Source organism: Balaenoptera physalus (assembly GCF_965194825.1).
Source record: "Balaenoptera physalus genome assembly, chromosome: 8".
Classification (NCBI taxonomy): domain Eukaryota; kingdom Metazoa; phylum Chordata; class Mammalia; order Artiodactyla; family Balaenopteridae; genus Balaenoptera; species Balaenoptera physalus.
The window spans coordinates 106,468,157-106,493,613 of NC_138887.1; the positions used below are offsets into that span (position 1 = coordinate 106,468,157).

The window sequence follows — 25,457 nt, forward strand, 5'->3', positions numbered from 1 at the left end:
ACAAACGTTCATAACAACTCAATTAGTAAAAGCCAAAAACACTGAAAACCCGAACAAACTGTGATATATCCACACCATGAAATACTACTCAGCAATAAAAAAGTACAAACATTTGATATAAACAACACTGATGGATTCAGAAATTACTCTTATAGGTCAACCCAAATCTAAGTCTGCACAGCCAACAGAAATCAGGCTTATCCTCAAAACTTAGGAGGACCCAAACAGGTAAATAGGGTATTCTAAGATCCAGAAAGTTGACAGGTAGCAAAATCTTTGTTTCAGTCTATCAAAGAGTCTATCAAAATTATCCTTCCATTGAGCATCTAAGAATGTGAACTTTAGTGAGCTCACTTTTCTTCTTCTTTCCCACAATCCCTATTTTCTCTATTTCTCTATCTTTTCTCCCTAGATATCTTTTATCTTTTCTCCCCTAATTGTCATTTTCAAACCTACTTTTTATCAATTCCAGTCATTAAAAAAAGGACCTAGAGACTGTCATACAGAGTGAAGTAAGTCAGAAAGAGAAAAACAAATATCATATATTAATGCATATATGTAGAATCTAGAAAAATGGTACAGATGAACCAGTTTGCAAGGCAGAAATAGAGACACAGATGTAGAGAACAAACGTATGGACATCAAGGGGGAAAAGCGGGGGGCGGGGTTTGTGGTGGTGGGATGAATTGGGAGATTGGGATTGACATATATGCACTAATATGTATAAAATAGATAACTAATAAGAAACTGCTGGGGCTTCCCTGGTGGTGCAGTGTAGTTAGGAATCTGCAAATGCAGCGGACACGGGTTCTATCCCTGGTGCAGGAAGATCCCACATGCCACAGAGCAACTAAGCCCGTGCGCCACAACTACTGAGTTTGCGCTCTAGAGCCTGCAAGCCACAACTACTGAGCCCACATGCCAAAACTACTGAAGCCAGCGCTCCTAGAGCCCGTGCTCCGCCACAAGAGAAGCCACCGCGATGAGAAGCCTGCACACCGCAACGAAGAGTAGTCCGCTCTCACCACAACTAGAGAAAGCCCACACATGGCAACAAAGACCCAATGCAGCCAAAAGTAAAATAAATAAAATAAATACATTTATATAAAAAAAAGAACCTGCTGTATAAAAAATAAAATTAAATTAAAAAAAAAATTCAAGCTTTTGGCCCAAACTTTTTTCTTATACACTTTCTTCTGAATGTGCTTTTACGTAACTTTCAATACCTAGGTGCTGTGGACTCTCTGAGTAGGTGAAACTAATAAAATAGCTCTCCAGTAAATAAATTATTTTCAAATGCCTAACAAAGCCATTTTTATTAATACCTTGATGGTAACAACATATCATGGATTACTTTGAAATATATTTTGGAGCTCAGAAATCAAAATCTCCCTTTAAATAATCCACAGCTACCCAAATGAGTTATTCACTTAAAAACTACCCAGATCTGAGCTATATGCCACTTGGTTTTAAACACAGTTCAAGGCTTAACCCTAAAAAAAGGATTCATTGAACCCAGTATGAATCTTTTTTTCAACAGATCAAAAAAGGTAAGAGTAATAAAATCATAAGCTTAAATCCTTAAAGAACTATAACATGGAGGGAAAAACAGTAGTAATGATGCTACGGTGCAAGTTTATGAAAGTTTAAAACCTGTAACAACAGACTAAGTCAGTGCAGGTATTTTTTGCTTGTTTATTTGTTTGTTGGGTTTTATGTTCAATCAGTCTTTCCTCACATGTGAAATTTTCAATCCATTTTCTTTTTTACCAGATACAAACTGCCTTTACTTTAAATTTTAAAATTTTACATTAGTATCAGAATGATTTGTAAAATACACTATTAGTAGTCCTAATATTATCTTAAGAAGTAAATAAAAGATCAACTTTTAAATTCCTCCAAAATTCTTCCAGGCAATATACAGAAAGAATCACTATGCCTATGTAGTACCATGAGAAGGGTATGACAAAAGTCAAAAGGTTGGAAAAAAAAATTTTTTAAAAAGACAACTCAGGGCTTGAGAAAATGAATACTAAGAAGGATAACAACATAAAAGTATTAAACTTCAGGAAAAAAATCCTTTATAATACATAATACCAAAATCATTTTTAGTGAATACATAACAGATTATTAACTGAGTTAAAATAACTCAAAGTGTTAGGACAAAGAGAAAGGTAAGTATAAGACAGCATTGTCAAAGAGAAATATAATGCAAACCATACACAGAATTTTAAATTTTCTACCAGCCACATTAAGAAAAAGAACCAGTAATTAATTTTATTTAACCCAATATATCCAAAATATTATGAACTCCACATGTAATCGTTATTTTACAGAGTACACATCTTAATTCAGACTAGCTACATCTCAAGTGCTCAATAGCCAACATGTAGCTTGTGAGTACCATACTGAACAACACAAGTCTATGAAACAGCTTGAGAAAACAGGCATATATCTACCTTCAGACCAGTCTCTTGGTACCAATCTATGGTACTATGCACCATAATATGAAAAGATCTGATATCAGTAGTAATGTACACACAATATCACAACTTGTAATATCATTGCTGATCCCAGTATAAGAGAACACTCTGAAAGGGAATCAAAAGAAAACTAATTAAAGAACATTTGCCTTCAGAGAACAGAAGTAAAGACATAAAGGAAATGAACTGTGAAGTTCTTTTTTCAACTAATCTCCAAGCTTCTTTATATGTTGCATTACAGTGTAACTCCTCTAGAAATCATTAGCATTATGACAAGTACATTCAGAGTACCCAAAAAACATATCTTTCATTTTCCCCACAATTTTACACATGATTTCTTCTTCACCTGTTTGTACCAATTTCCCTTTTACTGTCACGTTCAGCATCATTCTGTTGGAAACTTTATGAACAAAAGTAAAACCAACTCACATCAGAGACTTAAGAATGGGTTATCAAGATATCTGAAAAGAGTTTAGAGTATAAAATACTAATTCAAATAGAGCCAAAAGTCTTAAGAAATACAATATATCCATCTGGAAGTAGGGAAAAACAGAAAGGGCGGGAGTAGAGGGTGGACACTAAATTTGGCAGGGGTTGGGGAGAAAGCAAGTATTGCTAAAGGAGGTTAGAGGTAGTAGTGAAATAACAACAGATCTCTATTTTTTTTTTTTTGGCCACGCTATGTGGCATGTGGGATCTTAGTTCCCCAACCAGGGATCAAACCTGTGCCCCCTGCAATGGGAGCATGGAGAATTAACCACTGGACCACCAGAGAAGTCCTCACAGATCTCTATTTTAAAAGGGTGGTCCAGTCTTCTACTCAAAGCAACTTTCTGCAATAGCAACCAACTCATACCTTCTCTTTCCAATTTCCTCTGGGATATAGGTGTCAAGTCTTTCTGTGTATAGGGTGGAGGAGAGGAGGGTTAGTGAGGAGAAAAGAAGCAGGCCATGAGCCATCCCTGACAACTTCCCCATCCATAAAAATTGGCAAAATCAAAGACTGCATTAAATATGCCTTCAAGATTTAGTAAGATAAGATAGACTAGAATAATCTCTAATCTTATCAATTCATGAAATTTCTTAAACTCAGAGCAAATCTTGCCATCTCATTTATGTTTCCAAAGGATCATTCTGACAGCTGTTAGTTAACAGACTATAAAGAAAAGGGTAAAAGCAGGGAAGTTGGTTAAAAGGTTGTTGCAATTACCCAGCAAGAGATGATGATAGCTATGGAGATGGGAAAAACTGGTTTAATTCTGGGTATGTTTTAAAGGTAGAGCCAACAACTTCCTGATGAAATGAATGTGGGATGTGAGAACAAGAGAATCAAGAATGATTTTACCAAGGTTTCTATCCTGAGCAACTTGAAGCTGCCAACAGCTAAGATGAGGAAGGCTTTGTGGGTGATGCAGGTACGAGAGGACAGACTTGGTGGGGAGAAGAGCAAGAATTCCATTTTGTATATGTTGAGTTTGAGATGTTTAATAATTATTCAAACGGAGATAGTGAGTAGGCAACTGGGCATACAAATCTGGAGTTCAGGAGAGTGGTCTGGACTAGAGAAATAAATTTGAGTCTCATCCATATTTAGAAGTAATTCAAAGCCATGAAACTAGCAGAGATCACCAAGGGAGTGAGAGCAGATAAAGATAATCAAGGAGTGAGCCCTGCCTGGGATCTACCAAGAAAGACTAAGAAGGAGCAGCCAATGAGTTTTGAAGAAAACCAAAAGAATGTGGTATCCTAAAAGGCATGTGAAACAAGTGTATCAAAGAGGAAGAAGAAAATAACTTTGTCAAATGTAGACTGATCGCATAAGACAAAGAACTGACTACTAGATTTAATAATGTCATTGTTGGGAGACCTGAACAAAAAAATGTTAGTACAGTGGTAGGGGCAAAAGCCTGATTGGAATAGGCTTAAGAAAGAACATGAGAAAACAATTAGAACAAGTGCACTTAGACAATGTTTTAAGGGGTTCTATAGCAATGGAAATAGAGAAGAGCAAGGAATAGTGATCAAGAGAAGATATTTTTAGGATGAGAAAAATAACAGTATGTCTGTACACTGATGGGAATGATCCAGAAGAGAAGGAAGAACTGAGGATGTACAGAGAGGGAGGAGAATTGCTAGAGTACTGTCTAAAGTAAATGAAAGGGGATGGGATCTAACGCGTTAGTCAGAGGAACTGGGATTAGACAGAAGCAAAGACAATTCATCCGTAGTAATAGAAGGCAGGCAATGTCTTATCAGTAGGTACACAGGTGGTGGAGTCTATAAATATTCTTCTGACTGCTTCTATTTTCTCAATGAAGTAGAAAGCAGGTCCATCAACTGAGAGTGAGTATGAGGACGGTTGGAAGTTTGAGGAGAAAGGCAAAGGTATAAAACTAGGTCATCTAGGAGAGGGGAAACCAAATGGACTAAGGAAATAGACTATGATTTCCAGACAATATTAAGGGCTTTTCAGTAACTTTCAGTCTTTAGTCCTTGTCAGCTGCACAGGTGCAGACATGAAGAACTCAGAGAATCTGATTTAACTAGGGTTAAGTTTTCGCCAAGTAAGTATGAAGAAGCAAAAAAGGAGCAAGAGAGGTGAGGCCAATGAAAGAGAATGAATATAATGATTGATACCTAGGTAATGAATGTAATATACTAGGTAAGAAGGGAAGAAAGGAAATCAAGGGTGGCAAAGGACAGTGTAAAGGGAATACAAACTGGACTGGAGGTCCTAATGATAGTAAGCTTGTTGAGTTGGGAAGTATGTGCAAGGAGCTGAAAAGACAGACGGTGGTCAGAGAGGGGCTGCATGAACTGAAAGTCATGGTGGGGTGGGGGTTCATGTTATTGGTAATAACAAGGTGTAAGGTATGACCATGGGGACTTCCCTGGAGGGCCAGTGGTTAGGACTCTGTGCTACCATTGCAGGGGGCATGTGTTTGATCCCTGGTCGGGGAACTAGGATCCCACATGCCGTGTGGCGTGGCCAAAAAAAGAAAGATATGACCATGGAGTGGTGACTGAGATAGGGTGGAGAGCAAGATCATTAAAGAATTTTAGAACTTAAGAGGCCACAGTAATAGAAGCAACCCAGATGGTATACGTTGAAATTACCAAGAATTTTAAAAGGGATAGTGTTATTAGCAAGAATAACAGTAAGCTAAGAGCTAAAAGTGAAGAAAAGATGAGTAACTCAGAATGCAAGAAATGCCAGCAAACATAAGGGTTTTTGAACAATATAACCAGGCTCACTTTTTGACTCCTATTCCATGGAAGAGGTCAGAATGGGAAATGTAGTCTTAAATCTCAGTGCATGGACTCCCCACTGACCCCTGATGATAGTATATAAGAAAAAAATGAAAAACATTATAGCCAACACGTACAAGGCAGTGTCTTCAGAAAAGTAGAAAGCAGAGGAAGTATACAGGAAAAAAAAACAAGGATACAAGAAATTTTGCTGATGATGGAGAGGAGTGAAAAGATAAGAAATATTCAGAAAATTGTGAGGATTCAAGTGTGTGACATGAACTGTCACCTGGGAGAATGGCAGTAACTGACATAAAAAGGGATAAAAGATATAATGAGATTAGTCCTGATGGACTTTAGGCAAGCAATAGTGTCTAGGCTGTGACTGCTAGAAGGAGGTATCAGAAGCTCCCTGTCAATGGAACACAAAAATCTGGGGAAGCACTGCCCTTTGTCTCAGTGCAAAGGGCTTTTCCTTCACCCCTAATGACGGCTTACAAGGAAACTGTAATGTACTTGTAAGGCTGTAGAGTTTTAAAAATTAATAATATAAAGAAGTTAGAACAGTTCCTAGATTCTAATAAGCACACAAATATAAGCTTTTATTAGCTAATCAAATATAAAATATAATTATTATAGGGAAAAAAAAAAGAGATACATCTTACATTTTTTTCCCTCAGCTAAATGGGTATCCCACATGATTTCCAGGAAAACCAGTACCAAAATGGACTCAGAAAACCCATTTGAGAAGACAAAGTCTCTGAGAAGATCAACTTCTATGTAGTGTCCATCAATCTCAGAAAATTGGCTCTCCTCCAAAAATGTATCCCCACCACCACTTAAACTGATTGCCCCATCCACCCCACTTCAATGGTAAAATAATTTACTCATTCAATGAGCATATACTGAGCACCTACTATGTACCAAGTGCTATTCCAAGAACCTGGGATACATCAAAGAACAAACATCCCCATCCTAGTAGATGGAGATCAACAACAAACAGCATATATAATGAGTAAGTGGATTATATGATATGTTTGGAGAGAAGTATTATAGCAAAAAAAAGTTTTAAAATGCAAATATTACTATTAGGGGAGAGAGGCCTGGATGCTAACTGGAAATAAATAGGGCAGGCCTTAGTGAAAAGCACATCATGTGAACAAAGGTCTGAGAGAGTTGAGACAGCTATGTAGTAATTAGATAAGTGTTTTCCAGGCAGAGGGATAGTCAGAGCAAAGATTCTAAGGCTTTTCCATTTAGTTCTTACCACTACTTGGCAATAATTTTATTAATTTTTTTTTCTATTTCTTCTCTTCTATCGTCCAATCCTACTCTCTAACGTTACTTCAGCAGTGGATGATAATAACAGCTAATATTTATCAAATATTTACTACATACCAAGCATTGTTGTAAGAGTTTTAAAAAGATTAAGTAATTTAACAGATCTATGAAATAACATAGATCTATGAACATAAGAGATCTATGAAACAGATCTCCATCATTCACAAGGAAGAAACTGAGGCACAAAAGATTAAGCAACTTTCCTCAAGATTACAGAGTTAGCAAGTAGCAGAGCCCTGAAGCAGCATGTGTAATAAGTCTTCTGTACTGTGAAACTTAAGAACATTCAGCACAAAGACTGCCTCAAGTTTTCTCATTTCTAATAAACAGAATCTCTCATATTACACATTCAATAACTGTGAAAGCTGCTATTATAATTTGTCTTCTTGCCACTTTTATAGTCATTACCTACTATTGAATAGTCTTTAGCTACAGTCTGTACTTACCATCTTTCTGAACTTCCCGCCAATCTGATTTACATTCTCAGTCTACTGAAATCGCTCTCATGTGATTAGTTACTGTCACACACAAGCCAAAGGGCTTTCTCTATTCTCATTTTGCTTGAATGTTGCATTGAACTATGTCAATTCCTTTTTTTCTTCCTGAAGTTGAAGAGGTATCATACTAGATCTTCCTATCCCTGTGACTTCTCTCTCCTAGAAAGTCTCTTCCTTTGTTTTCTGAGACAAACTTTTCCATCTTCCTTTTACCTTTAATTGTTCCTTTAATAATACCTTTTTCAGGGACTTCCCTGGTGGTCCAGTGGTTAAGAATCCGCCTTCCAATGCAGGGGACATGGGTTCGACCCCTGGTAAGGAAACCAAGATCCCACATGCCGTGGAGCAACTAAGCCTGAACACTCTGGAGCCTGTGCGCCACAACCAGAGAAAAGCCCGCGTGCCGCAACAAAGACCCGACGCAGCCAAATAAATAAATAAATAAGTACCTTAAAAAAGCAAACTGTTGGGCTTCCCTGGTGGCACAGTGGTTGAGAATCCGCCTGCCATTGCAGGGGACACGGGTTCGAGCCCTGGTCTGGGAAGATCCCACATGCCGCGGATCAACTGGGCCCGTGAGCCACAATTACTGAGCCTGCGCATCTGGAGCCTGTGCTCCGCAACAAGAGAGGCAGCGATAGTGAGAGGCCCGTGCACCGCGATGAAGAGTGGCCCCCCGCTTGCCACAACTAGAGAAGCCCTCACACAGAAACGAAGACCCAACACAGCCATAAATTAATTAATTAATTAAAAAAAAACAAACAAAAAACTGTTTCACTTCTACCCCTTTAAAGGTAGGGATCCAAAAAGCTCATTTTCCTTTGTGCTTGTCTCTGTTAACTCAGTCCCCCTTAAGGTTTATTCATCCAATAAGTATTTATTGAGCACCTACTATCTACCAGGCACTATTTGGGTCACTTTGGATACATCAGTGAACAGAATAGACAAAAAAAAAAAAAAAAATCCTCTTATCCACATAAAATCAAATAAGTCTATGCTACCAAGGACACTCAAAACCATCTTCCCCTAAATACTATTTTAAACACATCACTCCCCTGACTTAAAACAAACTTGCAGTGATTGCAATGATTCCCCTCTTATCAACCACATCTAAATTTCTCTGCCTTAGTTCAAAACACTCCATAATTATTTTCTATCATACCTGTCCAGGTTCATTTTCCATTACTCCTTGATTCAAAAGAATTCCAGGTAGGTCAGTCCTTTGATTACCCCCTAAAACACATTACCTGTGTTTCCAGCTGGTCAAATAACTACTGAAAACGTATGTCTACTACCCAGACATAAAAAAGTACACTGAATAAAAAGATAAGTCTTCAAAAATAGATTTTTAAAAAATTCTTTCAAACGTATAAAAACAGCAAACACGTATCCAGGGCTTACTATATGCCAAACGCTATTCCATGCACTTTATATACATTAACTCATTTATTCCACACAACAATCTTAATAGCTGCATTCTACAAATGAGGAAGCTGAGGTCCAGACAGCATAAGGTAACTTGCCCTAGGTCTGACAAGAAGTGGTAGGAGTAAGATTCAGGCTCAGGCAGTCTGGTTCCATACTAAACTGCATGCTCCCAGCAGAAGCCATAAATAAAAATAGGGGGAATTGAAAGGGCTGGCAAGGAAATCTATAGGCCAGTGAAAACTATGTTCAACTATAAAAAAAATCATTTAAGTTAGCCCGTTACTCCAAGAGCAATATTTCCTTTAATATAACGTCATTTTAAAAATTACAGAATTCAGTAGTATATAATAAAAAGCACAATCTGTAAACACAAACACATCATATATTATTCAGAGTTCTCCAAAGCTGCTGAAAACATTTGCTAGGCATGACAAAAAAATAGAGGGCAACACACGACTAACAAATGTTCTTTTGTTAGCACAGCTATATTAAAGTATTTTACTCTAATACTTGTTTTCATTAGGATCAAACAGATTTGAATACAGTGCAGGGATGGTAACTACCTTAAAAAAGACTATTAGCTTTACTTTTTAGAAGCAAAATTCACATCTAGGACTAGGTCCAGGACAACAGAAAAGATTTTAGTAGAAGCAAGAAATTCCAAGAAAGTACCACGAAGCATCTAACATCAGTACCCTTCAACCTATCACCAACTCTATTGCTAAAGGACTTTTAAAAAGATTTCTAAGTATTCATTTAGTAAATTCATGAAACTACTTTATAACTGATTACATAAAATTAAAAATGAAAGGAAGAGGTTCTTCTATAAAACAATCTTAGAATAACCTTACGCCAATACATGAGCAAAATGAGGAGTATCACACGTATTTTCTTCTCTTTCCCATTTCCCCCTTCCTTCTGGCAGATTAAAGACACAAAAATGGTCAGGTTTTAAGCTAGAGAGGTTAAAATGCACAAGCCTGGACAGGGATGCTAGTCTGACTTAGAAAAGGCTAAAGTCTGTAGCCTTCCCAACTAGAAGCCTAACTTAGAAAAGAAAACCTAAAGTATGTAGCCAAAGGCAGCAAAGGAGCCAGTGCCATCAATGCCTTAGGCAAAAATGCCCCGTGGTCATTATTAGAATTTGAAGTGTTTCACTGTATTTTCTGCCTCTCCTCCCTTTCCCTAGGTTTGCAATGTACCTGCCCTCCCAGCTACCCAAGACACCCCCAAAGCCACTCACACAAAAAAGGGCTCCCTCCCAGGAATTTCATGAATAAAACTATGCAAAATACTAATAATTTGAGATTAATTCAAGTTGTTAAAATCTGGGAGAGATTTTTGGAGCATGGAACCATTTTCTCCTCTCCCCTCCACCACCCACTGTGACACTTTTAAGCGGCTCCACACTCAAGGCATTAAATTAAAAGTTCTTGGGGAAAAGAATGGATTGGCAGCTACCACTGAAAATATTCTCAAATACTAAGGTTCTCCTATACTGCATATTTGATATTTACTTCCTTCCCACATACACTGGGTAGTAATGAGAATCTCCTCAAGATTCTCCCGCACAAAGGCGATAGCAATTCAATCTTAAATCCACAATTAAAATATTAAAGGCTCTGTTAAAACATACCCAAGGAGAAGGCAATAGCTTTCTATTCCAGTGACCATATTAGATAGTACGCATAACCCGCTAAATAAAGAAGGAAAAAAATGTCAAAAATAGTTCTGTCACATCACCAGGATTAAGGAGGTTTAGGATGGAGGGAACATCAATGAAAAACACGTATTTCCCAACAATGCACTATATTGCATCATTATCTTTATCCTTATTAATATTTCCCAAGTACCCGAAAGGTCCATGGCATTATTGTAGGTTATACCTTTTATAATAATAGGAAAGAAAATGATTGGTAAATTAAGGTAAATTTAATTTTGAAGCTGTAAGTACCTAAGCTTGAGATGTTTTCAGACTCAACTATGAGAATTCTTGAGATCCACATGCTAAATATTGTAGAAAGGGAATACATGTGATACTGAGGGAAGCAGGAAGAGAACAATGGCAATACAGTATTATTCATCTACTATTTACAAAGCCAGAAACAAGAAATCTACTTTTCCCCTGCTGCTTTAAGATAACAAATGAAATTATCCTTCACAAAACAAAGCAAGCATGCTATCCAAAAATACACAATAGATGAAGTAAGTTGGTTTAATGAAGAGTGAACAAACCAAAACAAAGAAAAGAATAACTTCAAGGGTCTGAGAACTTAAAAAAATTCTCAAATAAAATAAATATGGCTGTTGTTTAACCAGATCTGTTTTTAATAATACCTTTGCAAAACAAAGTATATCAAAACAAATCAAAGAATAAGCTTTCACTTAATAATGTCCCTACATTCTTCTTTGGCCTGCTGACCTATCCTTATCCATCCTTAAGGGAGGTTGGGGCTGACAATATTAGTGCCCTATTCATCAGAATTTTATGCCATTCCTTCTGTGTTAATCAGGTCATTATTAAACTTTAAAGCTATCCAGTAATATATACTGGTTACAAGCTGTTCAAATATACATTTCCTAATACTTCTTCTGAACTCTTACACACATAAGAAGCAGATGAGGCATCAATTTCCCTTTTACAAATGAAATATGTTCCATCTCATTATCATGTAATAAAGATTTTCTTTATTTTCCAAATTCCCAGTGAATACATATCTAAAATTATTTGAAAACACTGGTAGCTATTTTCTGCTGAATTTTCTTGAGATTGTTATTTGAGTAATCATGCATCACTTCCTTTTCAAAAGCTGGGCTTGGCTAACAAATTGCAGTTTACTATCAAAGACAAATAGACATTTCTTCAGTCCTCTATTCTCCAAAACCTTGTTGTCATTTCTGGATATAAGGACTGAAGAGAAGATAGAATCAATTAGGTGCCAAATCGTGTAGAATATCCACACCAACATCTCTCAGGTGGCCCCTTACCTCAGTGGCCTACTCATTAATTTTTCACACTCAACTCAACTGTCAACCCCAAAATATGCTGCACACTACTGAAGAAGGAATCTTTTTAAGAGTACTTTCATCTTGTCATCTCCTGCCCCCAACCAGCTACTGGCTCCTTACCGTAGCTGATCAGATTCAACCTGACACTGAATATACCTTATAATCTAGCCCTACTCTAGCATACTAATTTCTCTGACACCATTCTCAGAAATTAACACCTTATTCTACTGAGATCAGACTCCTTACACCTCTCTCACATCATGCTGGTCCCCACCAAGTGTTTGCTCCTGCTTCCAAGCCCCACATGGAACGTATGGAATGTTCTCCTTCTGAAGATGATCCGCCTATGCAGACAGTACATATTCTTTATTCAAGTCCCACTTTCTCAAGGAAGCCCTACTCCTAGATAACCCTATACTAACATAATGGACTCAGACCCATGTATCAAAGCGTTAGTTGTATAATGCTTTGGATAGTGCTAGTTACATTATTATGAAAGTATACCCAACAAGATAATAAACTCTTAGAAGAGGTTGGGCCATTTCCCAAGAAGTAGGTCTATAATAAGTACTTAAAGACTATTTGACAAATTGATTGAATAATCCTGATTTTTTTTTAAAAATCAAGGATATTATATGTCAAAAAGAGTTCTAGTACAAATGAAATAATTGTGATGACGAGGATTTGCTTCAAAATAATCCAGGTCAAAGAGTAGGGGGACAAGGAGTAAACTAAGTGGGGGCATAGGTAAACCCAGATTGACTATGAGCTGATGATCTTTGAAGTGACACACACATAGAGATTTGTGTCTACTTTGGTTTAAAATTTTTCATGTTAATAAGTCAATTTTTTTTAACACTAATAATGTCTTTACTTCATTTTAAATGACAAAACCAAGGCATATCATAACACTTTTCTTTACCCAACAAATACCTAAGTCCCCATTTAAAGTACGAAAAAGAATTCTGGAAAGATCTAATTTGACAGGGAACTTGTATGAGCTAATTCTCAACTAAGAATTAATTTAAAAATTAAAGGAAAAAATCTAATCGAAATGGAGGGGATCTCCATCAAAAGAAAAATTAATCTTACTACCAAAAGCAATACTGCTTATATTTCAAATTTTCATTCAATTACAGCATTCACAAAAGGGTCCACCCAAACAATAGCTGAAAAATCACGAAACATTGTTAAAAAAAGAAAAAGCAAAATATGAAAGGCAGAAAAGAAAAAGAAAAAAAGTTGCTACAATCAATGTTCAATAACCCGAATCAGCCAATGTTATTTCAAGAAATTCACTATCCGAAGACACCAATTGCCCTTAACAGGGATTGAATTAGTAGGTTCTTAAATAATCAGGAAAATTAGCACTTCCTCTTTATTCTGAGAACTGAAAAATATGCTTAAGAAATTTCAGATATCTGGCTTAATGACAACATATAGCTCCACCCCTTTGATATTTCAGTCTATAACTACTCTTCAAAATTCAACCATTATTTCCCTACATCATCGTTCACTAATTCCTTCCAAAAGCAGTGATACAAACATCTACTATCTTTAAATGCTGGCATTTTATTCTTCTAATTACACTGCTTCTTTGCCTTGACTTTTTTTTCCCCAAAACTGGTTTTAGGCATATATACAAACCAATCTGATTATTTTGATTTCCCCTTCTCCATATTTTCTCTAAATACTCAAGAGGGGAGGTTTTAGATACCATAACTAAATAACATATTTGATTGTGAACAGATATCCGACATATACAAATAGCAAGTTTTATCCCAATAGCAATACATCATCTGCCCATCACCCAATGCAATTAAAGTTTAAAACAGGACAACTCTCTTGTATAAACAGAGTTTAGAAAGAATGAAACCATCCTCACAAATAAACTCCTTAGGAGAAAAATAAACTCATACTCAAATTGCCTTGTACTTGCCCTATCTTTAAAGTTTCATTTTCCTAGCAAGTAAAAGTAATCATCTTCTTTTTAGTAGCATGTAATTTCTCTCTTCCAGTAAAAGAAAAACTGTTACGGGAAAGCTAATCTAAGGGGCCAAAATAGTATTGAAATTTTCTCTTCTATAAACTACTTTCTGATTAAAAAATAAAAGAATCATGCTACAAAAAGAAATGTGACAAAACCCATTGGATTAATATTACTACACGTGAAAAAGTTGACATTTACTACACAATCTTTTCTAATAAAGGTCACATAAGTATCAGATTAAAAAGAATTCTGAAAAAAGTTTTTTCAGAAAACCACTAAATATAGGATTAACAGTCCCACTATCTTCTTTCATTGCATCACTAAATAAGTGAGTAAATTATGCCATCTTTATAATTTGTGTACTCTCAACTTTTGAGAAAAAAATATTACTCTCTTTAAAATATCAGTGGTATTGCCACATTTTATATAAGAATGGGCATTTGCAGATTTTTCCTAATATCTCTGAGGTAACACAAAATTTTTTAAATCTCAAAACGTGTTAACAAGTTTTATCCAATACATGCTATTCCAGTGGGATGAAAACCATTTACAAGTTCCACTTAGATTAAGAAATCCTTTGAGAAAAGTATGTAGTACATTCTAGTTACACTATTTCTAGAGCACTAAAAATCTCTATAACCTATTTCCCTACCGTTTTTCTTTAGAACTAACTGAGATGAATGTAACTTACTTCACAAAAAGTCAAGACAGTACTATACTTAATGACAGAAAGCTAACTGAATTTTCAGCAGAGGTTTAAGTTTTCACAAATTAAAACTTTCTATTTCGGGCTTCCCCGGTGGCGCAGTGGTTGAGAATCTGCCTGCCAATGCAGGGGACACGGGTTCGAGCCCTGTTCTGGGAAGATCCCACATGCTGCGGAGCAACTAGGCCCGTGAGTCACAACTACTGAGCCTTAGCGTCTGGAGCCTGTGCTCCGCAACAAGAGAGGCCGCGATAGTGACCGGCCCGCGCACTGCGATGAAGAGTGGCCCCCGCTCGCCGCAACTAGCGAAAGCCCTCGCACAGAAACGAAGACCCAACACAGCCAAAAATAATTAATTAATTAATTTTTAAAAAAAACTTTCTATTTCACTTGAATGGTCTATAAAAATAAAACATTGGGTTTCCCTGGTGGCACAGTGGTTAAGAATCTGCCTGCCAATGCAGGGGACACGGGTTCGAGCCCTGGTCCGGCAAGATCCCATACGCTGGGGAACAACTAAGCCTGTGCGCCACAGCTACTAAGCCTGCGCTCTAGAGCCTGTGAGCCACGACTACTGAAGCCCATGTGCCTGGAGCCCGTGCTTCACGACAAGAGAAGCCACCGCAACGAGAGGCCCGTGCACCGCAACGAAGAGTAGCCCCCGCTCGCCTCAACTAGAGAAAGCCTGCATGCAGCAACGGAGACCCAATGCAGCCTAAATAAATAAATAAACAAACAAATAAATAACTTAAAAAAATTTTTTTTAAATTATAATAACATTGAGTTGAAATAGATTAAATCAAGTGCTATCTGCAGGCACCAGAAAGAAAAAGAAACTTTTTTTAAATGAAGAGTGTAGCTTACCTTAAAGCAGAAGTAGCGAAGGAGAGAAGGGGAAGATTTCTAAAATCATAGTGCTTAAACTGAGAAGATATTTTTTCATTATATTAATACATATAACATCATTTTAAAAAGAAAACTTCCCTAATGCAAGGAGTTCATCCTTAAGCAATGCCCTCTTTCTTTTACAAAGTAATAAACTGCAAGTTATCGCTAGCGCTCCAATCAGACTGAAGTTGAAGGGCATTACAAAACAGTTTTTCTGTATTTTGCCATTTGATTATAACTGTCTCATCCTAATAAAATTAAAGATTTGTCTATGGAACTTTATGAAAACAAATTTCATAACAAGTCAACCTTAAGTAACTCATGTTCAAAAACCCTCCTGTAGAAATAATCTATTCAATTGAAGAATTCAACTACTGAAACTGGCAGAAAGTATTCCAAACTATCAAAAAAAAAGAACCCCACGAAATTATGAAGCTACAATACTCAAAATGTTACATCTAAGAAGTTAAACCACAGGGGCTTCCCTGGTGGCGCAGTGGTTAAGAATGCGCCTGCCAGTGCAGGGGACACAGGTTCAAGCCCTGGTCCGGGAAGATCCCACATGCTGCGGAGCAACAAAGCCCGTGCACCTCAACTACTGAGCCTTTGCTCTAGAGCCTGCAAGCCACAACTACTGAAGCCCGTGCGCCTAGACCCCGTGCTCCGCAACAAGAGAAGCCACTGCAATGAGAAGCCCACGCACCGCAACTAAGAGTAGCCCCCGCTCACGGCAACTAGAGAAAGCCCGCTGCAGCAACGAAGACCCAACACAGCCAAAAATAAATAAATAAAATAAATAAATTTATAAAAATAAAAAAAAGTTAAACCATACAAAAATATTTTGAACTCTCAGCTCTCTATTTCCTATCAAAATGTCAAAGAACTTTAGATATCTTCTTCAGCTGTGTTAAAGATCCCAAAGTAAATTGATTTTGACTTCACAGTGCTGAAACTAAGAATTTGATGATGGCAGGAAAAAAACTATAGAGTGGAGAAAATTACTTGAGAATGTTTTTATTGAAGCAAAATATCTTTACAAAAGAAAAAATGTATTAAAATCATTTACCCTCTTCTGCCAGACAAACAGTCCTCTCCTAGAACACACTGCTTACAATTCAGCCAAGTATGACTGCCAAGGGTTTCTAAACCCGTGTGTTAGGCTTGTTCAAAGTGGAAAGCTTCTCCACCAGTGTATTACAAAGAAAAATGAAATATATTTTTTGCTTAGAGTTGAAGATCAATTGTATTAAATATATTCCTACTGATAAACTAAAAGTAAGTAATACTTTTTTTTAAAAAACCTCAGGTCAAACTTAGGACAAGGTTTGCTATATAAATTGCTTCCAATTCTCAGGAGAGTCGGGATTTATTTAGTTTCCCCAAATTGTGGCTTAAGTGGCTGAAAGGAAAAATGAAGTTTTATAAACAGCTTTCCTAACCTCGGTTTACATTTGATGAAACAGACCATTTATCACAATCAAGTGAATATAGTGTCAAATGTAAGATTCCATCAAGTATTACAGATAAAATCTGTAAAAAATCACAATAATGCAGTAACATCCAAAAGTGATTTAATGGGCAACTATATGTATTTATATTTACACTTGAGGTATTATTACTTTTGCAAATAAGAGGTATATTGCTGCATGAGATTGCTACTATGACTTAATATTTTTACATACATCTTAAGAACACAACGTCTTATTTATGTTTAAATTTGAGATGTATGTATCTGATCTACGTAATCCTATTTGTTTTTCTGGTAATTCTTTACTTCACAGTAGTCTGATTATAGCAAAAGCTCCTTCTTCACAAAACAGACATCATAAGCCACCATTGGCTTCTAGTTTTCTGCTTTTTAATGTAAATAATAATGACACTGAGTGTTACCAAATGCATTTATGTGCACAGCTTTGTCATTTCTTTCCCAGCCCCCTTCTTTTCTATGGAAAAAATGAGATTTAGTTTTCAAAAAAAAATCGATTTTTCTTTTGCTTATAGACCTAATGGTTTTCAAGAGAAGACAATTTATTCAGATACCTACCATTCTAGATATGTTAAAAGAAAGAACTTCCCAAATCCAAAAATATCAAGTCAGTCAGATATTAGCTGGAGAGGAAATTTCCACTCAAACTATAAATAAAATGTCATCAATTAAGCTGAACATCAATAAAACTGAGTCAATAATCAATTCTCAATTTGGAAGGAATCTGTAACCCACATATAACCTGCATATAATCAAAACACCACTTATATTTGCTTGTGGAGCTCACAGATGAATTTGGTTGTGTGCCAGATTTATCTTATTTTTAAACGCCCAGGCTAATATTGGTTGGTATAATCAGAGCCCACATTAAGTATCCTGGGGAGACTCAATTCAGAAGAACGCTTGGTAGCATGGAAAAACCGGTCCAAAATGGAAAATAAAACAAAAACAAAAACAAAAAACCACGTCCCAACAGAGCGAAAAATCCACAAATAGATCACTGAAAGCAAAACGAAGACGCTCCTGTCCGGAGTAGCCTGAATAAACGAGCTTCACTCAAAACGTGTAACAGTATCCTACCTCACTTTATTCACTTCCCAACTTCCTTGACTTTTCAGGGGCCAACACGGGGCATCCCTTTTTTTCTGGAAGTGTATGCTGAAAGAATCTGTATAGGAAAGAGGGAAGGAACGGACAATACCCAAGAACGCTGTGAAACAGGTGGGTCAGAACGAGCAGCAGCATAATCTAGATACTTAAGGGGCAGCTTTAAAATGACAGATGTGGTTAAAGGAAAGACTGCAAATCGGAAGAAGCCCTAGGGTAGCAGATAGGCTGGGGGGCTAATGGCAAGCACCGGGGGGAGCAAAGGCTAACTCCACAGTGGTAGCAGCGGAGCAAAAAACAAGCAGCAGGACGAGTGGGCAACGAGCAGTGGGATTAATGAGCCCCACGGGTCAGAGGGGAAGTGATGGCTTCGGTCTTGGGAGACGGGAGCCACTGGGGACGGACGTCAGAGAGGGGCAAGGGGGTTGGGAAAACAGGGAGTCCTGAGACCTAAGATCCCTGCCCCTACAAAAACGTAGGGGAGAGCACTGAAGACGAGCAGCCGCCTCGGCTGCCCAATTGAAGAGATTTTCGAAGCAGTCGAGGCTCGCCGCCGCGCAGCCTTCTGCCCCGCTCCCTTTTCCCGGCGGTAACTGCTGTGGCGTAGAGGGGAGAGGGAGGAAGAAGAGGAGGAGGAAGACCGAGAAGGAGGCTGAAGATGAGGCGGGGGGTGGGGAGAAAGGGGGGTGCGGCCTGCACAGTCCCAGCGAAGCCTCCGCTCTCTCGTAGCCGGTAAGCCCCGGGTTTCCCCTAAGCCCAGCCCCGCACAGACTCACCCGCCTGCCTTGCCTCGCTTTTCCCTTATCCGACTCCACGCGTTGCCGCGTCCTCACAAGAGACCACTGAACGAGTGTCGGGGAAAAAACTCTTCAGAAACGGGCCTGATTGCTTCAGCGAGTCCGACCTTTACGGCTGAGAGAGAGACTCTCAGCTTTCGGTGGGTTCCACAGCCAGACGGGCCACCATCTTACATTAGGGTAAGACTCCTCCGGCCTCCGGTGCGCAGGCGCACGCCGATCCGGCGGGGAGGGGCGGGGGAGGGGCGGGAGGAGCGGCGGGGGACTGCTCCCGCAGCATCCTGGGAGTTGTAGTCCTCGGAGGGTAACAGCCCAGAGGCAAGCCGGGAGTTGATGTTCTCACTCCGAGGGCGGATGGGATAGCCCACCTCACGTGCCTGTTACACTATTGCCTTTCTTCGTGTTTTGCTTCCTTCTTGACCCGCGTGTGCTGCTCCGCTGTCATTTGGTCGGCGGCCTTCGTTAGCGGTTCCGTTTCCTCGGTGTTTGCTCAAATATGGGAGACCAAAACTCGGGGCCGGCGTAACCAATTTGGGGGGAACCGACACCGTTTTCTGCTCTGCCCACCATAGGTATTAAAGAGGGCGGGGTACAGGCAGGTTGGAGGTAGGAGGAGCGCGGGATTTGATCTAGGGTGGGAATTGGATACTGAATTGGTGTTTGTTTGCGAAAAGTGTTAACTCGTTGCCCCTGTTTGCGCGTTTTGGAGTCACCACCCTCGATCCAGTTCTCACCATTAATCTCCAGTGAAGAGATATCCTAAATTGTCCTTTACAGAAGTACAAGAGAAGGGAAGACCCACGCGTTTACAAAAATGTGTTTCTGATGATATAAATTTGAGAACAGTATGCGGACTTTGCAAATTGTTAGTTCGATTTCCAGCCTGCACAGCTCTGCGCGCGGAGTTCACAAACCCTTCACACATCAATACATCCCAACGAATATAAGAACGCATTCGCAATTTCTACGAGCGCCGAGGAATCCTCAATCTCAAAAATCAGTCACACACATACACACAAAAAATCAGTCAATTTACTGGTGCCTCCCACATGCCTCCTAGAATTCTGGTGGAAGTGGCGCTCGACACAGTCGTTTTTGCTTATTGCGTGTATTCTTCACCCATTCATGCAACAAATACTCATTGAGCTCCTCCTGTGTGCCCGGCACTGTTCTATACATGGGGAGGAGACGGTGAGCAAAATAGACAAAATTCCCTGTTCCTATTCTAGGCATTCCTGTGTCTATTCTAGTGTGTGTGTTGGGGTGACAGAAAAGGGAGAGGAGGCAATTTATAAAACATATGATTGAAATGCACAGTATATTGTAACTGATGAAAAATTCTAAACAGAAGGAGAATAGAGGAAGGTTGCAATATAAAATCTGTGAACCTAATCTCATAGTGAGAAGCTTTCATTTCATTTTTTAACAATACATTAGTTCTTTGTGCTTCAGTTTCTTTACTATCAAGCCTAGAGTCAATTATTTGGTGAAAACTTAAAATATGTAATAAACTCACAATTTACCAAAAATTTGAAATTGTAGAATCATGAGATTATTACCTCGCAAGGAAACTTGGGAAATCATTTGGATTCACCACCTTTAGGTAACTATTTAAACATTCAGTATAGGAGACATGTATTATTTTAATGTGTGTTTTTTACATTACCAATTTTATAGTGAAATATAAACCAAGTAATGAAAAGAACAAAATAAACAGAATCCTTACCATTATTAAACATAAGAACCACCGCATTAAGACTGGAAAGGATCTTAATCGTCATCTAATCCATCATCTTATCCTACACACCTTTTTTTAAGACAGTATCTTTACATTATCTCTTGTATTAGCCTAAAATGAAATTCATGGATAATTTATGAATTTCATCTACATACATGATCTTGTTTTAAATCAAAATAATGTCCTATATATGATATAAAAGTAATTTATAATACAGTGATTTGTATTTCAATATATAAATGCTCAGACATGACTATTCTAGAAAATATAATCATATCTTCATTTGCTGGCACTTATAAATCCCCATGAATGTGAAAGCTCCAAATACCAACTGACACAAGTATGGTGATTGACCACCTCTGGTGACAACGCTAATCTGTCCTCAGTGTCCACTGTAGATGCATTCCTAAAACACTCACTGTTAGAATTCTGTAATAATTTAAAACAGCTTTGTGTTCATATGCAAAATAGGTCAGGTTTTAGGTACTGATCATATATACAGGTTCCTCACCTGCACTGGGGGCATTTAAAAGTCATGAGGGATGGGCTTCCCTGGTGGCGCAGTGGTTAAGAATCTGCCTGCCAATGCAGGGGACATGGGTTCGAGCCCTGGTCCGGGAAGATCCCACATGCTGCGGAGCAACTAAGCCCATGCGCCACAACTACTGATCCTGCGCTCTAGAGCCCGCGAGCCACAACTACTGAAGCCTGTGCGCCTATAGCCGGTGCTCCGCAACAAGAGAAGCCACTCCAATGAGAAGCCCGCAAACCGCAACAAAGAGTAGAGCCCGCTCACCGCAAGTAGAGAAAGCCCGCGCACAGCAATGAAGACCCAGCGCAGCCAAAAATAAATAAATTAAATTAAATTTAAAAAAAGGCCCTCTTTAAAAGTCATGAGGGACACAAAATAATATTTCATGTAAGGAACAGTCCCACGTTTTGCAGAAAGTCTAGCTTACCTGGCCCCTACCCTCTAAAGGTCAGTAGTACCTCCCAGAGTATCCAACACTAGGGGGCAATCCCATACCTACTGACAGTCATTTATTCCTGGAGACTAACAGTAAGGAAGTGACATTTCCTAGGTCACCACCTAATTAGTGACAGAGCCACTATCCTCCCAGGCCAATGCTCCTTTTACACTATTTTACAAATTTTTCATATATTTATGTGTATGTATAATTTCATATAGACATCCATGTAACACATATCATTTAAAAGGTTAATTAATATGCAATTCTATTACCTAGCTGCCTAATGATTCCTCAGTGTAGGACATACCATTTACTCACTCAATAAATGTTTTTTACCTTTGAGTATTGTGCTAGGTGATGGTGGTACAGCAAAACACTGTCTCTGTCCTCATAGAGCAGGGTGCCTCTTGGAGGAGGCAGAGATGAAATAATCAGACATTTAAATAAATACAAGTGGGCCTTCCCTGGTGGCGCAGTGGTTAAGAATCCGCCTGCCAATGCAGGGGACATGGGTTCAAGCCCTGGTCCAGGAAGATCCCACATGCCGCGGAGCAACTAAGCCCATGCGCCACAACTACTGATCCTGTGCTCTAGAGCCCGTGAGCCACAACTACTGAAGCCCGTGCACCTACAGCCTGAGCTCCACAACAGGAGAAGCCACCACAGTGAGAAGCCCACGCACCGCAACGAAGAGTAGCTCCCGCAACTAGAGGAAACCCGCACGCGGCAATGAAGACTCAATGCAGCCATAAATAAATAAATAAATTTTAAATAAATAAATAAATACAAGTATATACATATAATTTCTTATAGATTATTATAACTGGTGATGAGTACTGTGAAGGTGTTTACAAGATGTTATGAGACTGTTTAAGAGGGGAACCTAATTTGTTTTCTTTTTTTCTTTTTTTATAGTTTGCCTCTCCCAACCCCAAACTCCCAGTCCATCCCTCTCCCTACCCCCCAACAACCACAAGTCCAATCTCCATGTCTGTGAGTCTGTCTCTGCCCTGTAGATAGGTTCATTTGTGCCATATCCTAGATTCCACATATAAATGATATCATATGGTATTTGTCCCTGTCTTTCTGACTTACTTAGTATGATAATCTCTAGTTGCATCCTTGTTGTTGCAAATGGAATTATTTTGAGGGGAACCTCATTTAGATTGGTGAGCAAGAGGAGGATAGTCAGGGAAGATCTTTACAGGTTAAGAGTAGAAAATATGCAGGGATTATGAATGAGGTGGGGAAAACCTTACTAGAATGCTAGTGTGAGTTACGGTAAGCAAGCGGAGGTGGGGTGTAAGGTGGATTAAATAGAGGCAAGGGCCATATCATTCCAGAGCCTTGCAGGCCATGGTAGGAAATGTGCATCTTCTTCCATGGGAAGAGGAAAGCCTTTGAAGGAAAGGGGCATGATCTCATTTACATTTTTAGAAGAGCGTGCTACTGAATGTTCATCACTGAGGAAGTTATTAAGTTGATTTTTGTACTTCCATTCTCTGGAATAATACATAGCTATATGAAAAAGAGAAAGGGAAAGAACTATATATTGACCTGAAAGAATGTCCATGACATGATATTAGGTAAAGAATAAATAAGTAAATTGTAACCTGATATATTGTGTATAATGTTACCCATTTTTTTAGAAATTAAAAAGAATCAATCAATGTTTATGTATAGCACAGAAAAAAGAATGGGAGAATACGAACACATCAAATATTTAGTGTGTGGTTGCTTACTTTGGGGGATTGCAGTTGGAAAGGGGTGGAGGGAGTATACAACTTTGCCTTTATGAATTGCTATATTGATCTATTATGTGTATGAATTAGTTTTATACATTTAAAAAATAGGTCACTCTGCTGTGTGGAGAATGGATAGGAGTAAAGCAAGAATGAAAATGGAGCAACTAATTAAGAGAATATTCTTGGTTCTGATTGTGGTGGCAGTGAAGATAGAAGAGAGGTGATGAGTTCAAGAGATATTTCCTGAGATTGAAACAATAGGACTTGGTGATGTAATGGATAAGGAGGAAACATTCCCATGAATAGCTCTCATGTTTTCTGACTTAAATGGCCTTGTAGATGGTGGCTTCTTTGGTCCAAGGAGAATGGTGAATATTAAAATAGCATCTGTAGAGAGAAGAACAGGTTCATCAGAAAAACAACAGCATTTCAGGGAAATAACGATTGCCCATCTGAGACTGGTGAACTTAAAAGTCATGCTGATTGTATTTTGCCCAACTTAGTGGTTTTTCTCTAATAATGCTTTTCTGCTTGGGTTCTGCCAAAGAAACAACTTACAGTTTGGCTTATCTAGGCTGGAGAAGGAGAATGAAAACAGGAAACATTGGGGGTTGTTTCCCATTTTTCCAACCTTCACAAATTATTAATATATGGATATTTTAAATCAATACAAATTTCAAGTTATATTCTTAGGATATAGTCTCAAATGTAGACCTACTGGGCCAAAGGAAATGATCAGTTTTATGATCCTTGTTATGACCAGATTGCTTTAATATTAATGAATATTAATGCCACTTTATATGTGAGGCTTTTTTTTTCCAAAAATCCATTTGCTTGGAGTTTTATTGTTATTATTTATCTTTTCTAGTTTTAATTATTTAGTATTTGAGTGCTAAATATTGGGTATATGTAAGTGAGCAAAGCACTAAGCTCCCTCAGAGACCTTAGGGTTTAAAAGAAAACACAGAATAGAAGTTAAATAATAAGCAAGTAAAACTCTACTTATTTGTTGGTTTAAGAAGGAAAAAGAACAGAGTAGTAGATATATCAGGAAAGAATTTACTTTAGATTAGACAGCCTCTCTAAAGAGATGACTTAATATGAAATTGGAAGGGATTACCCATTTAAAGAATGGCCTGTGCTAAGACCCCAATGCAGGAATGAATTTAGCATATTCCAGGAACGGAAAGTTAACCAGTGAAGTTGTGGCATTCAAAGAGTGGTAGGAGATGAGGTTAGGGAAGAAGGTAAAATCCAGACTAAGAAAGCTTTTACATGGAATTTGGATTGTGTTCTAGATCAAGAGACAACTGGGGACTTCCCTGGTGGCACAGGGGTTAAAGAAACTGCCTGCCAATGCAGGGGACACGGGTTCGACCCCTGGTGCAGGAAGCTCCCACATGCCACGGAGCAACTAAGCCCATGCGCCACAGCTACTGAAGCCGGCGCGCCTGAGCCCATGCTCCTCAGCAAAGAGAAGCCACCTCAATGAGAAGCCCGCGCACCGCAACAAAGAGTAGCCCCGGCTCTCTGCCGCTAGAGAAAGCCCGCAGGCAGCAACGAAGACCCAAGGCAGCCAAAAATAAGTTAATTAATTTAAAAGAAAAAAAGAGACAATTGAATGGTTTGAAAAAGAGAAGTGACATAATCAATTTGTCTTTTCAAAAGATCAAGGGGGGGCAGCCACATGGAGAATGGATCAAAGATGGGTGGCAAATATAGAAGTGGAGAGACCAGTTAGGAAACGATTGCAAAAGTGCAGCCTGGAGATAATAAGTAGTTTAGATTATGGCAGGGCTGGGACTAGGATGAGGTGAGGGAGGCACTTGCCTTGGGCACAAAATTTAAGCAAGCACTCAAAGATGCAGTCATCAAGGTAAATAATATTTTGATAGAACACTTTTTAAAATCAACATTAATGCAAAAAAAAAATCCATGATGAACAAAATATTAAAATGTAAAATAAAGACAAAATCTGACCCTGAGTTTTACACAACACTGCCTCACTTTCCTCCCACTAAT

At 38.5% G+C, this 25,457-nt stretch overlaps 1 protein-coding gene across 8 annotated transcripts in view; it reads right to left on the reverse strand.

Moving 5' to 3' along the window:
- CNOT4 (CCR4-NOT transcription complex subunit 4) overlaps positions 1-19,192 on the reverse strand; it is a 143,713-nt gene extending 124,521 nt beyond the window's left edge. For 6 of the 8 annotated variants that reach the window (XM_082472989.1, XM_082472986.1, XM_082472988.1 and 3 more), the window contains exon 1: positions 18,961-19,191. The gene's annotated coding sequence lies outside the window, so the exon portion shown is untranslated. Of the gene's footprint in view, positions 1-18,157; positions 18,246-18,960 lie in introns of all 8 variants that reach the window. The other 2 variants (XM_082472985.1, XM_082472987.1) reach the window with 2 other exon arrangements.
- Positions 19,193-25,457: the final 6,265 nt, after the last annotated feature.